Source organism: Pimephales promelas, chromosome 20 (genome assembly GCF_988280905.1).
Source record: "Pimephales promelas chromosome 20, fPimPro1.hap1.1, whole genome shotgun sequence".
NCBI classification, from domain to species: domain Eukaryota; kingdom Metazoa; phylum Chordata; class Actinopteri; order Cypriniformes; family Leuciscidae; genus Pimephales; species Pimephales promelas.
The window spans coordinates 5,274,509-5,290,433 of record NC_142788.1 but is presented as its reverse complement, the minus strand read 5'-3'; the positions used below and the strand labels follow the sequence as shown (position 1 = coordinate 5,290,433).

The following is a 15,925-nucleotide window of genomic DNA, read 5'->3' as shown; positions in this document are numbered from 1 at the left end:
ATGACAATGCAGTGCTGAAGTGCCAACCTCTCCCTATGGAGGATCCCTATACCACTCTACAGATAAAGCGTTGTGGAATTTAGGCTTCACGGACCTACCTCGAAGTGTTAAAATAAAATTCTGTATCAAAATTTATAGACAAGACAAGTAGTTTGTTTAGGCATGGTTTGTAGGGAATTATGCGCACATACTGTACACTCACCTAAAGGTTTATTAGGAACGAACACCATACATAAGGGGGTTGGACCCCCTTTCGCCTTCAGAACTGCCTAAATTCTACGTGGCATTGATTCAACAAGGTGCTGAAAGCATTCTTTAGAAATGTTGGCCCATATTGATAGGATAGCATCTTGCAGTTGATGGAGAGTTGTGGGATGCACATCCAGGGCACGAAGCTTCCGTTCCACCACATCCCAAAGATGCTCTATTGGGTTGAGATCTGGTGACTGTGGGGGCCATTTTAGTACAGTCAACTCATTGTCATGTTCAAGAAACCAGTTTGAAATGATTCGAGCTTTGTGACATGGTGCATTATCCTGCTGGATGTAGCCATCAGAGGATGGGGACATGGTGGCTATAAAGGGATGGACATGGTAAGAAACAATGCTCAGGTAGGCGTTGGCATTTAAACGATGCCCAATTTGCACTAAGGGGCCTAAAGTGTGCCAAGAAAACATCCCCCACACCATTACACCACCAGCCTGCACAGGGGGAACAAGGCATGATGGATCCATGTTCTCATTCTGTTTACGCCAAATTCTGACTCTACCATCTGAATGTCTCAACAGAAATCGAGACTCATCAGACCAGGCAACATTTCCAGTCTTCAACTGTGCAATTTTGGTGAGCTCTTGCAAATTGTATCCTCTTTTTCCTATTTGTAGTGGAGATGAGTGGTACCCGGTGGGGTCTTCTGCTGTTGTAGCCCATCCGCCTCAAGGTTGTGCGTGTTGTGGCTTCACAACTGCTTTGCTGGATACCTCGGTTGTAACGAGTGGTTATTTCAGTCAAAGTTGCTCTTCTATCAGCTTGAGTCAGTCGGCCCATTCTCCTCTGACCTCTGGCATTAACAAGGCATTTTCGCCCACAGGACTGCCGCATACTGGATGTTTTTCTCTTTTCACACCATACTTGATAAACCCTAGAAATGGTTGTGCGTTTCCCAGTAACTGAGCAGATTGTGAAATACTCAGACGTTGGCCCGTCTGGCACCAACAACCATGCCACGCTCAAAATTGCCTAAATCACTTTTCTTTCCTATTCTGAGATTCATTTTGGAGTTCAGGAGATTGTCTTGACCAGGACCACACCCCTAAATGCATTGAAGCAACTGCCATGTGATTGGTTGATTAGATAATTGCATTAATGAGAAATTGAACAGGTGTTCCTAATAATCCTTTAGGTGAGTGTATATTCAAATGCACATAACTATCAATTATTGATGCGCATGTGAACGCCATCAGCGTTTATCACAGGTTCAGTTTAAAGTCTGTTTAGAGAGAACGAAAAACAGAATATCAAATAATAATTTCAACGGAAGTGAATCAATCAAAACTAACTTTAGCTGGACAATATTATTCAAGAACCACTGTAAAACCAAACCAATCTCTGTTACCTTAAATTATATTAAGTTAATCTCTGGAAAGCTGCTTTGAAACAATCTGCATTGTCAAAAGCGCTATATAAATGAAAATGACTTGACTTCTTAAAGTCAGCATGAAATATTCTTATTTTCCACTGAATATTTCAGTATTTGTATGTGCACTTCATTATTATTACTATTTTTAAATATGTGCCCTTGTAATCTTAAATAATAATAAAAAGCTTTCTTCTTGCAGTGTCATCTCGGAAACCCTAAAGGGACATTGTGATGGGAAAAAAAGAGAAAGGATGGAAAAAATGATCCATGATTTTGCATTCTCGTGAATGTTTTGCGTTCCCCCGAGTAGCTTTGTGTTATGTGAACGAAATGCAGTTTATCTGGGGAACGCAAAAGTTTTGTGAGCAAACTGTTCGTCACAACAAGGGGGAAAAAAACTATCACAACTTCCATTGATTGCTTGATCTGGAAAACATCTGTTAACATATTTAGACATCTTGTAAATGTCTAACATCTGACAGGAAACGTGTTGGAGACATATTGCAGATTTAAAAGCAGACATCATATAGACGGTTTAATAAACCCTGGTCAATGTGTGTAGAGAACAACAAACGCTGTGAATTGTAACAGCTTCAGTATAGATAAATATTCCATGCGTCACCTGGCGATACTCCCACACAGCCATTTGTGAATCAGGCGGTAAAGATTAATTTTAATGCTTAGAAGGAAGATGCCGTGTGATGAAAGAGTGCTTTGTACTAATGTGTTTTACATAATAATATGTATATCCTCAGAGCACCGATTATATAATGGTCAAAGTTTGGCCAACCTGAGGGGCATGGGTGCATCACTATAGCATAGCCAAACACACACAGGGTTGCATTATTATCCTGACATCACTGTAAAGCTGCTTATTTGAAACAATCGCTGTATAAATAAAGGTTGACTTGACTTCTCTCGGTTAGTGTTAGAGGAAGATTAGAAGATGCATCTGGAGGTGGAAGTAGTAGCCGCTGTTATCTAAAAATAATAATTTGTAGGCCTAATATTTGTTTGACAGCAAAAAGGAACAAGGCATAAACATAAACAACGTGAATAGGCTATACTGTGATATAGAGGTAACAAAACAGTTCAAAAATCATAGCCTACATTTCTTCCCGAAGATGGTAAGAAATAGAAATAAGCAGCAGGCGCGTATTTTTCCCTGATCCTTGGGGAAAAGGCGTCGTGGATCGCGGTGGTTCCCGGTGATTGACAGCCCCGGTTGGACCATCCCCCACCGGCGTGCGGAGAGTGCGCGAGCGCGTCGTTGCGCACATCGTGATCCGGTGGATGCGGAGGGACACGCGCGCGCGGGGTCACCTTCCATCACTGAGAGCGAGCGAGCGAGCGAGCGAGGAAACCGCACGCACGGCATTCATTTCGGTAGGAAACAATCTTATTTCCATGTTACGGCATGGTGAATATTATTGTGTGGTGCATATTGTAACTGGGTGTTTCTGTGCGTTGAAGTGTTTCTTCTGTGGAGCTCTCTTCATTTTTGCACACTAAATCTTTTTTCTTGAGTATTTGCTGTGTATTTCGTGCACATCATGGCAAGATATCATGTTAAATACCGACATGTCCAAGCGAAGAAAACAAACGCGCGCGTCGTTATGGCTTTACCGACCGACCTTAACTAGTTAAAATGTTAAATTCAAGCTATCCATCCATCGAGTAAATTGGTTTGTTTCAAATAAAACGTCTCTGTAGTGAATGAAATATCGGGGATTTCATAAAAAAGAAAGGTCACTTTGAATAGCCTACAGCAAAATCATGCCGAAGAAAAATCAGAGCAGAGCCATGTTGATAATCAGGATCGCTTATTTCTAATGTTATGAAATAGGCCTATCACCAATGATTTAGATGTTTTTTCTTCAAGAGCACTGCTGGCGTGGCAGATGTCCAGGGGTGATTTAAAACAAATCAAATATCACCAGAAAATATAGAAATATCAGTCTGTTTGGGATTATTTCGTTCAAAAATCCGATGAGAATCATTCAGTCATCGGGCACATTTGCTGTCGGAAAATAACGCAATTCAAGGAAGGCATCTCAACGGGTCGTTACGTAACAGCTAGCAACAACAACAACACTGAACACTTGCAGTCATCGATGAAGAAAAGCCCAAACCGTGACAGAATCCGCGATATTTACCTCACAGTAAGAGATATGAATGCATTTGTGTTTTTATTTTGCGTTTATTCTGATTATAGGCTGTGATAATTCATGTTTTTGATCGATATGTCCCCCTAACCGTATTATACACGAAAAACACAACTGACTGGCAAAAGCTTCTTGTGTATATCGATCAGAAGAACCTCCTGCAAACCTACAGGAGATTGTGATGGACTTTGGCGCGCCCTTGCGTCATCATCCATTGCATGTTTAGCCTACACAGATAATTTTGGTAGCCAGAAAATAAAAATAAATAAATCGGTAGCCAATCATACTGCTCCATTCTTTCAGATGACCACATAAGGTCTATCAGGCACTGTATTTTAATATCATACACATATCATTTTGATAACGCAAACAGGCTTTGAGTTCAGGTTGGTCAGTCAAATCATCGGTTCATTTAAATATGGAATTATGTCCATGTAATTGTATGATATTGTTAATAGTAGTCCCTTAATCTTCTTTTTAATATAATTTGATGTTGCTCAGTCATTTTTACTACATACTTGGAGATTTCCTGCAGTGTTATGACTGGGTAAATATTTGTTTTGCTGTGTGTATTGCATTGTTTCTTATAGTTGTGGATGTTCGCTGTGTGTTGGTCGCTGTCCATGGTGCTGAAACCAGTTGTGTCCTCTTAAGAGTTTCGATATGTCTTTTAGCCAGTCTTTCCATAAAAATCGTTCTCACCAGCCAAAATGACAGTGTCCTGGTATTAAACATGTCATAAAAGAAACAAAAATAAGCTTTTAAAAGAAGCAAATAAGCTTTTCCCTTTTCTGTGTTTGTGTTCTGTCGGAAGATGATTATTTGACTGATATGGAGCCATAATGTTTGTAGATGAATCTCGATCACACAACCAACAGTGGCTGAATGGATTTAATCTACCATGTTGAAGCTTCGTGGTAATGAAGAGTGTAAAGCTTTCAATGTGTCAGTCCAAGACCATCTGATCATTTTATAGCTTTTATTTCAAAAGCCTAATTAGAAGAGATGGGAGAAATATATGCAATTATTTCATCTTGATTTATCGCCGCTCCATCAGGATGTGTGGATGTTTTTCCATGACTTTTATGAACGCCATGAACTCTCGGCTTCATTCCCTCTGGAGTAACCCGGGGTTATGTGTCTCGCTCAAGGTGAAATGGCTCATCGGTTGCGAGATTTAACCATTAAACCACCAACAGAAGGAAGTTTCCCTTCATTGCGCTCCGGTCTGCCATACACATAATCATTGTAGCATCTGAACAAAAAGTACAAGCTGTACTTTCCTTCCTGTTCCCCCTCAAACACGTCTTAGGCATTCACCATCAGTGTCATTCCTTGTAATATGTGTGTGTTTCTACAGCAGTTAATGAAGCAGTTGTCTGTCAGATTCAGTCTGACTTTAGATTTAGATTTAGATTTTAGACTTTCACTTTTCAGTTAGATCAAGTTCATTTGTAGTCAAACACCCGAGCAAAGTTTGGTTCAAAGTGAAGCTGCTTTACATAATAATGTGTTCATGTAATGATCAGACTGAAATGATTTGGGATCTGGATAAAAAAAAAAAAACTTCAGTTCAGACACTTTTGGAAGTCTGAATGTTCGCCAAACAGCTTTTCTCCAAACTCATGAGCTCCACACACTTCTTAGACTGAAAAAATAAAGGCCTTTCCATTTTCTGCTTGGTCAATTTAGGGTTACTACAAATTCAAGGAACCTCACAATCCCTATCTGTGTCTAATGTGTGTATAGTTTTACAAATCATTGTGTGTAATGTTGTGCAAATCTGTGGAGGTGTTTTGCTCATTGGAGTAGAATTTTGCAAATTGTGTAGAAAACTTTATTTTAGTGCGTAAAAAAACCCGAATCAAACCAAACATGCCAACCCAGACTGCAACATGTCGGCCCAGATCCGGCCCAGATCCCAGATATATATATATATATATATATATATATATATATATATATGAAGAGTTCAGATGCAAAAGCCTCTAAGTGCCATTTGAAATTTTCTTCTTTAATGATGATTTTTATCAAGCTTGTATATTTAAGTTCAGTGATTTCACTTAAATGATAATGATAATTACCTATTAATTGTTATTTAAGTGAAATTACTGAACTTAAATATACAAGTTTGATAAAAAATCATCATTAAAGAAGAAAATTTCAAATGGCATTTAGAGGCTTTTGCATCTGAACTCTTCATATATATACATATATATATATATATATATATATATGACAAATTTGTTAAAGGTGCCATCTGTCAAAAAAAAAATCAAATCATACTTCATATTCCACACCAGATGGGGGCAGTATAACTCCAGAAAGTGAGTTGTGCCGCGTGCGTCTTCAAAAAACATGAGTGAGCGCTGTCTTCCTCTCTCTCCCTCGCGCATATTAATCTACTCAATTGACACGATAGTAAAAGGTTGGAAGACCGCAGTTTCACGTGGAGCATTTGGAGATTTTTAGAGATTAGAGACTCAATGATAAAACATCTCAACACTAAATCACAAAGGCCGTCTTATAGGCGCCTGTCTCAAATATTTTGACGATATGGGAAAATAAAAGCCTGGGCTATTTTTTGAAGTTTCACGGTATTCGTTTTATTTATATTACATTTTTATTGTTAATTTGAATTAATTTTACTGACAGCATTCGCTGATGTCGCCCAAGCTAGCGCCATTCAGAGCTGTCAACTTTCACGAATTCACTGTGAGACAACACACTCTCACGCCACACATCAAGTTTGTCACTCACAGAAAAGGACACGGAGACCGACAGACTAGACAGAGTAGGTCAGTTATGATATATAAAAAAATCTCAGCTCCCAGATTCTGTCAATTTTATTACGCAATTCAAACAAAAAATACCGCTTTGGCGCTTGTAAATGTTACACCACAGATCCCTAGCGCACGTGAACCGATCATCTCTACTAGCTAATGGTAAAAGAACACGAACACTGTTGAAAGTTACAGTATGCTACAACTTACCAAAATGTATTCCTCATGCATAATATCGACGAATACTTTTTTGAAGTCTTCCCTGAACTGAAATACTTTCCACACGATTGACATCAGGTTCAACTACACACACAAGCCATGCGAGTTACTCGCATACCGCCTCCCATGGCCGAAACTGGTATTATGACACCTGTCGGGCCGGGGCTAGTCATTTAGCATGCTAATTCAGGTTAAAGGGTTAGTTCACCCAAAAATGAAAATTCTGTCAGTATTTACTCACCCTCATGTTGTTCCAACCCCGTAAGACCTTCGTTCATCTTCAGAACACAAATTAAGATATTTAAGATATTAAGATCGCTCCTGCATACAGTCCGTAGGCTTCTTTAGGGACTGGCTCTTGCTGTCCCCGAAAAGTCATTAAAGACATCGTTAAAATAGTCCAAGTGACTACAGGGGCTCAATCTTAAGTTTATCAAACGACGAGAACACTTTTGTGCGCAAAAAAAACAACAAAAATAACGACTTTATTTCAACTATTCACTTCCTTCTCCATGAGCCTGTAGTCAGTTAACGTAGTGTGATTGCGTAGAGCTACGTCACACGTAGGCTCACTATTGGCCGATGCTGGTCATGTGTGTGTGATGCGTGTGACGTACAATAACAGAAGCTTACGCTATTAAACTAGTAACCTGACTCGCGCAGAGTGGGAAATAAACGAATAGTTGAAATAAAGTCGTTATTTTTGTTGTTTTTTTGTGCACAAAAGTGTTCTCGTCGTTTGATAAACTTAAGATTGAGCCCCTGTAGTCACTTGGACTATTTTAACGATGTCTTTAATGACTTTTCGAGGACAGCAAGAGCCAGTCCCTCAAGAAGCCTATGGACTAGTATGCAGGAGCGATCTTAATATCTTAAATATCTTAATTTGTGTTCCGAAGATGAACGAAGGTCTTACAGGGTTGGAACAACATGAGGGTGAGTAAATACTGACAGAATTTTCATTTTTGGGTGAACTAACCCTTTAATATCTTGGCAGCACTATAACTTGTCAGTTTTTTAATGACATCATCAACCTTATTTCCTCTCATTCTTTTGATGCGTGTTGCTCATTTTTTTGATATTTTAACCTCAATTCTTACACATGGCACCTTTAATGCTGTTTTCTACATTAACAGGCCTGTTCATTATTCTAAGTAACGTTAGTTATGTCACAGATTCAGATGACTTCTTGGGTGGAGAAGGTTGGACTGTTTCCATTTTTACACCCGCCACAGTCATGTCTCTTGAGAGTCAAGAGCGCCCCTTAGGCAGCCGTCAGTTCCTCTTCTTCAGTGGCAGAACTGGTTCCCAGCATGCACTGCAGCAGGGATGACTCATGCAAACTATGCTGCTGTTCCCACAGATGTCGTGTTTGTTGCTCTTTACGGCATGATTATTGAGTTTCACCATTAAGTTGATCAATTTCTTCAATTTCTCTGTTTTTTATACTGTTACAATGAAGAGGCAATGCAGATTTTATGCTAACCATGCAAAAGTTTGCATCGTGTTTCTGTTGCACAAATGTATGCAACAGTCTTCAGTGCCAGATTTCATTCTAGATCACTAGTAGCCCTTACATGTCCTCACCCAGGCTTTATACCAAGAGGAAATCGTTTTTTAATCACAGCATGAATCTTAAATGAGGCAATTGTGTCTGGCAGTGATCTCATGTAGATAAAAGACTAAGACTTTAGCTGTGCTCTTACAACACAGCCTCTGAAATGTCTGCTGAATGGCTCTTTCAGTACGACAAGTATGCTTTATTAATAACCGGTTACCTTAATGGTAACACTTTACTTGAAGGGGTGTGCATAAGACTGACATGACACCTTCATAACCATGACATGTCTTGAATATGAAGTAGAGTTTATGCATTCTTTTGACAGCTGTCATTAATTGTCATTTCCTCTATAATGATATTTGTAATGCAAATATGACTTTGTTTGAGATGTCTTTGTTATGACACCTTAACATAAACCATAACATCATAACCTGTCAGTGTCTTTGTCATGACAACTTGACAATAAATTACAACTAAAGTTAAACTGTCATGTGGTTGGCTTTGACATTGGCTGTCATGAGGCCATTATAACTGTGTCATGAATGTTTTCTGTGACTGATTCTAATTGAATTTGCCATTAAAATGTTGTAATGGCTTGACATGTTTAACATAATGTTAACCCATAAAGCTAGGTGGTTCCTTAAGTTTGATCATTAATCTGATATGTCATGTTTATGACAGGTTGTGTTGTCTTAGTAATGTCAAGTTGTCATGACAAAGACACTGACAGGTTATGATGTATTGGTTTATGTCAAACAAGACATCTCAAACAATGTCATATTTGCATTAAAAATGTCATAATTGAGCGAATGTTGTCATAAACATGCATACAACATCCTTCATATTCATAACATGTGTCATGTCATCATGATCATGAAGGTGTGATGTTAGTCTTATGCACACCCCTTTAAGTAAAGTGTTACCCATTAATCAAATGGACAAAGTAGTCTTGGCTTTTATATTATTATTTTACTCAGTAAAACCTTTACAAAGTCAGCGCATGAAGCTGCATGTCATCACTGAATGCTCAATGTAGGACAGCAATCAAATACAATTAAGGCAACAGTCATTTATTTTTTACAATGAAAAATTCTTTGGTATTATAATGTTATATGACTGTGTATAAAGTAGAATTAGATCAGAAACATCACAACCTGGAATGGATATAACAGTCAGAATGTGTAACAATTTCAAAAAAGGTCATACATAATATTTGTCAATAGATGAGGATAATAACGTGGCTAGCACCTGTTAACTGAATGCTGAAACAGATGCTTCTGTTGATTATATTAGAAAGTATTAAGTTTAATATACGAGATAAATAAGAAGAGGATTCTCTTTTGTAGCTCTATAAAAATAATAATTTTCCATGTTGTACACATGAGTCTGATTTTTTAATAGAAATATTTAAAAGATTTCCTTGTTAGCCACACAAAAACAGCGTTATTTAGTGACATTTAGCGTTTCAATTGTTCCAAGACGATTTAATTATGCATAAAAATACCAATTACCTTAAAAAATAGCAAAGCATGTGTGCATCATTGCTGTAGAAATGGCCTTATTTTGCAGAAGAGTTACTCAGAGCTAACAAGCCTGAACTAAAGTTTGCTCAATTGTCTACACAGGTCACTTAGCACTGTAATGATGTATTTCTTTCTTTTTTGCCAGAGACAATAAAATCAATGGCTTAAATAGATATAGCTTCGAATGCAGTAACACATATTAATGACTGCTAAATGTCTATTTCATGACAGAATCTATTGGTTACACACTTCACAGGTCAACAAATCGGATGAATCACTTAGTGTAGAGGAACAATGCAAGATTAACCTGTGTTTAAAGTATGTGCAGTTGGACTTTATAAAGTCAGTATTGGGTTTAAAGCGCGCAGCACATTGGGAGGGAACAGTTCTAAGTTAATATAGCTTATCTGAAATCTGTCATTTGCAGTGTTGGTCAAGTTATTTGGAAATAGTAATTAGTTACTGATTACTGATTACTTCTCCAAGAAAGTAATCCAATTACTTTACTGATTACTTATTTTCAAAAGTAATTAGTTACTTTACTAGTTACTTTACTAAGTTACTTTTCAAAAACATAATGCACGACCTGAATACGCTAAAGCATAGACTATTTTACAAAGTATTAACACTTACGTCTTTTAACAGTAAAGTGCAGAGAGGAGTAAAAATTAGTTGATCAAAACAGAAAATGCTGTTGCATGCCGTATTTTGGCTTCAAGTTTGTTAGTTTTTTTTTTGTTTTTTTTCTTACTTTCGGAGTTAAACAGTGGTGGATGTACCATAGCCGCAGCGGTCATGTCAGACGGGGGTTCAGGGGTTTTTTCAGTAAGTTTCACATTCCTGTACCGGCTTGCTGTTTTATGTGTGAGACTGTTTCGTGACATGCTTGCTCAGATTTGAGGTAGAATTTTGACATTCTCCAACGGGGGTCCAGTTTCTAGATCAGGATGCTCTCTGCATAGTACGCAAGTCTCTCTCTCGCTCTCCTCGTCGTGCGCGCGATACGAAGTTTGGACTTTGGAACACAGTCTCGCATGCGCGCTCGCTCTAGATTCCGGGAGATTTTAACTAATTTGCGGTGTAACTAGTCAATCACAAATGTGGCTCAACGGTTAGATTTATAGATATAGTCATCTTTCAGGCATTTGACCGACGGGATTGACACTTCAGCGCGAGAAATCGGGGGTGTGTCGTGTGAGCGTGTGTGAGAGTTGATAGCTCGGCTGCTCTCTCCCGCGCTCTAGTCGTCTCTCACTGATGTCGCGGCGCTCATTCATCATTTTTATTCACGCACGACTCATGTCACGAGACAGTCTGACTAAACAAAATCACGGTTAACTAACGCAGTAACGCAGGCTGTTTACGGGGAAGTAACGGTAATCTAATTACTGTTTTTTCAATTGTAATCCCTTACTTTACTCGTTACTAGAAAAAAGTAATCAGATTACAGTAACGCGTTACTTCTAACGCGTTACTGCCCATCAGTGGTCATTTGTGTCTTGACCAATAAATGATAAAGAGAGACTGGTATTATGCTCCCTACATATGTATAGACCATTTCACAAAATGTAAACAACACTGGTCCAGAAACACTTCCTGTTTCAGTTTGTAACTGTTTTCTTTATTTCACATGTAAAGAAAACATCTTAAAGATGTTTGTTTAACTTTTTGATTCAGTTTTAAATGTTGTGTTGGTTGTATTTTATCCCAGCTTTTATGTAGTGTTAAAAAACTGAAACAGGAAGTGCTTCTGGACCAGTGTTGTTTACATCTTGTGAAATGGTTTATATAGCAAATCCATAATTGATGAGAGCTGACAACTCTAAAACTCTATAGCTCTCCAATATGAGGTTTTAGATGCTACACTTGTACCATTATTATCCGTCCAGGGTGCTCCCTACAGATCATGTTCTTGTTCAACATTGGTAAGTGCTAATTTCAGACTTTGTTAAATCCATCTGGGCAACTAGATACATCTCATCCCCAACTTGATGCTGGATAATGGATGAAGGAAACAAGAACAGGAGCTCTTAAAGTACTCTTTAAAATAAAAGTTCTGAAAGGTTTTGGCAGTGGTGCCATAATACAGTGCTTCTCAAACCTGTCCTGGTCTCCTGGAGAACCCCCCACCACTGCACATTTGGGATTTCTGCCTCATCAGTCACACTCACTTCAATTGAGAATGGCTCCGCCATTTCTCAATATGCCTTCTTGTCTGTACTTGTGTTCTTGTGGACTTGGTGAAACGCCATCAGTCTCTGCCCAAGTACTCTTCTGATTCATAGTTCAACCACAACCAAGCCCAGTTCAAATCCCCGGATGTGTTCTTGATCCGCCGCTTTAATCGAGGATACATCGAGAGGCGACTTGTGGGGACTTGAAACAGCCAGGTATCCCAGAATGCATCTCGCACTAACCAGCAAGCGTGAAAAGAGAGAGGAGAAGACCAGCGTCATTTAAAAATGCTACTGTTATTGTGTCGCGCAATGTAGTTTTAAGAGTTTTTTCAGGTGAGAAAGTAGTTGTCTAAAGCTCAAATCAGGTTTATTAATAAAAATTTGATCTGAGGTTTTCTGAGTTCTAATCAATCACCGGGCGCTCAGCGCTCCTAAACCCCGCAGAGAACAGCCTCTCATCGGCTAGCCCAGATAGCAGACTGACATTGAATCAATGTGGAAATATGACATCGAAACAACGTTGATCTGACATTGTTTTGCTCATCGAATTAACGTTGAACCAACGTCAGACGCGTCATTCTTTCAAAACTAACGGAAAATCAACTTGAAATCAACGCGTTGTTTCAACGTTATGAAAGCAAACCAATTTTCGATTTTCATTTAGCTTTGAAGAATGCCACGTCTGATGTTGGTTCAACGTTAATTCGATGAGCAAAATCAACGTTGTTTCAATGTCATGAGAGACGTCGTTTCCACGTTGATTCAATGTCAGTTTGCTGTCTGGGAGTGCTTCTGACGTTTGCTGCTGGCTCTGATGTCTCTGTAGTGGTTAAACGTGAGATTTCATTTGTCTAGTGTGTATCTAACTGACTCATCAATCTATTATTTGTTCCTTGGAAAATCGTTTTGGCTGAGAGCAAAGTTTTATATATATTATTTATATATTTAAGCTATTTAAAGCTGCAATACCTAAGATTTAGATGCCGCTAGAGGGCGCTACATTCAAAACAACCACAATGGCTTTGCTTGATGACGACGTGGAGGAACGCGGAATGATGGGAACTGTTGTTTTCAACTCCACCGTGGATAAATCAGTCAGACGGGAATCGAAAATTAGTTGTCATGGATGAGGTAAAGTTCGATTTCTATAAACGTTGCGTTTAATGACATGCTTGTTTTTCATTAAACTGAAATAACCGCGCAAGAAAAGTCAGGTTTAAAAGTAAATTAGTTATCACAGATGTTACTGTACGAGTCACTGGACGAAGCTATGGTGGAGAGGGTTTGAAAGGGCAGGTCTCTTGCAAGGATTTGACGTGGCTGGTCCTCCTTGGTAACTTTATAAAAATAAAAAATCAATTTAATGTACATTTGACACATCTTTTCATGTCGTGTAAGTATTCAACCACAGCTACAGTTTCTCAAAATTAACGTTAAGGGGGTCGCACACCGGACGAGAAGCTGCAGCGCCGCGTCGCACCACATAATTATTCGAACACATTATTATCTATAAGTGTACACATACCGGCGGCGCCATTCAGCGTCTGTCCGCGGCGCCCAGCAACGCCTCAATCAGGACCGTGTTCAAAATCCTGCTGCGCCACAGAGCGCCATTTACTCAGTTTTATATAAAATTGTAATTATTTTTCTCTCAAACCGTTGCTAATGGATCCTGACTTTGCCCTATGCTGCAATATGCATTTAGTTTTGCAGTGATTTACAGAAATCAGCTGCTTGAATGACAATTGCTGATGTTATTATTCGATTTTTCAGGTGAGATTCTCAATTCATTCCGTGAACGGATGATCTGAGGTAAAGTTTTCAGAATGCAGACTCAGCATCGATTGCATAGCATAGAACAGACATAGAACAGACATTATCTTCATTTTCTGTCATTAAACATAACAATATTCCTGGCCATACACTGATGAGAAAGTGCGCGTCCGGTGTTCGATACTGTGGAGTTGTCCTAAACGTGACGCGGCGCTTCTCGTCCGGTGTGCGACCCCCTTTACAGCCAACAGTTCACATTCCGAGAATAAATGAAAAGAACAATTGTGCTCCATTCCATAACAAATGCGCGAAACAAGCTGTCGTTTGATAGACGCTAACGCACAACTACCGCATTTGTCCAGGACTACAACGAGCGGAAACCGAGGTAAGCGGATATGACGCGATTGACTCGCGACTCCCAGCTCACCCCTGCTCACACGTCCCGTTTCCTTGGTCAAAATCTCAATTTTCTTGCGATTTAAATATTGTTTGAAACATATGGAATATTGTGAGTTATCATCTTTACTAAATGTATAACACTGGCCTTGTGATTTTGGGATATTTTAATGCAAAAATCTTAGGTATTCCACCTTTAAGTTTACCATTGTACAGTAGAGTGCTGACTTTGTACATTTCACTGAATTGTTTGCTAAAACAGACGGTTGTGTTTCGTCGTATTTCATTTTATTACAGTGAAGATAATCAGAGGACATGCCAACGCATTTTCATCCTTTGGCGTCATATAGGTGATGCCATATGACATTACGTTGAAATACGCACATGGCACCCTTTAGCATCAGTATAACACGCACTGTTATGGGTAGGTTTAGGTCTTGGGTAGGGTCTGCGTCTCATATTGACGCTAAAGGATGCCACTCACCTGTATGACGCCTTGGGTTCTGCGTGTTATATTGATGCTAAAGGGTGCCATCATGTGCGTAGTATTTCGACGAAATGTCATACGGCATCACCTCTATAATGCCAAAGAACGGGCTGGACATGTATATTTCCTGAACCACATATTATTGTTTAACATTTTTAATTTAAATAAAAAGATATTTAATTTTGTAATAAATATTCATGCAGTGAAGATAAATGTACTCTTTGCCTGAACACATTTGTGTGACTATTAATGTTTTTTAAATAATCAGCACGAAAAGATGCAGAGTGCTGTTTTGTAACATGTTTCATTTTATTGTTGCTCAAAAATGTACACAGAGATAACCGTAGTAGTCAAAGTGATGCTTTCAAGTACGCTGCTGTACCATTTGCAGTATTCTCCATACTTGCATCCTCCCGTCCTATGTGTCAAACTTCAGTCCGAACTACCAAGGACGGAAGTCCGAATTTAGTGTACTTGGTATTGAGAATTGCCTCTGCGGTCTCAACCAATGAGCTTATGAGCTAAATTGTGTGTGAGATGAGTGGGACATCCAAACTGTGCAGTGCCATAGAAGAATTTGATCCTCTAACAAAATTTTAGTGTACAGTTCTTAAAAGAAAATTTTTTTCTTAGTGTGAAGAATTTAGGCAAGGAAAGGTAAGTTTATTTATAAAGCACATTTCATACACAATGTAATTCAAAGTGCTTAACATAGAAGAATTTAAAACCGATCAAAAGAAAGAATAATAATTTAAACAGTTCAGAATAAAAAAAAATAAGTTCAGTACAAACAGTTGTACGAACAGTGACACAGTGCTCATTCAGTAAATGCACAGATATACAGATGTGTTTTGAGTCTGGATTTGAATGTGACTACTGTAGGAGCACATCTGATCTCCTCTGGAAGCTGGTTCCAGCTCCCGCCGGCATAATAGCTAAAAGCAGACTCTCCATGCTTAGAGGGAACCCTTGCAACTGTCTTATGGTCTAGATGAGTGTTTGATCTGTTAGATTTATTTTCAGTGAGCATATCTGCAGTATTTTGAGGTCCTAGCCCATTGGATGATTCATATACCAGTAATAATACTTTAAAATCAATCCTAAATTTAACTGGGAGACCTGTAAAGACCTGAGGACTGGTGTGATGTGTTCATATTTTCTGGTCCTGCTCAGAATCCTGGCAGCAGTTCTGTATGAGCTGC

At 38.8% G+C, this 15,925-nt stretch overlaps 1 protein-coding gene across 2 annotated transcripts in view; it reads left to right on the top strand.

Annotated features, from left to right (window-relative positions):
• The first annotated feature begins 2,910 nt into the window (after positions 1–2,910).
• The window catches only part of pacsin1a (protein kinase C and casein kinase substrate in neurons 1a), a 91,551-nt gene continuing 78,536 nt past the window's right edge, over positions 2,911–15,925 (top strand). The window contains exon 1 of one of the 2 annotated variants that reach the window (XM_039689916.2): positions 2,911–3,025. The gene's annotated coding sequence lies outside the window, so the exon portion shown is untranslated. Of the gene's footprint in view, positions 3,026–3,782; positions 3,802–15,925 lie in introns of those variants that run through there. The other variant, XM_089124267.1, reaches the window with a different exon arrangement.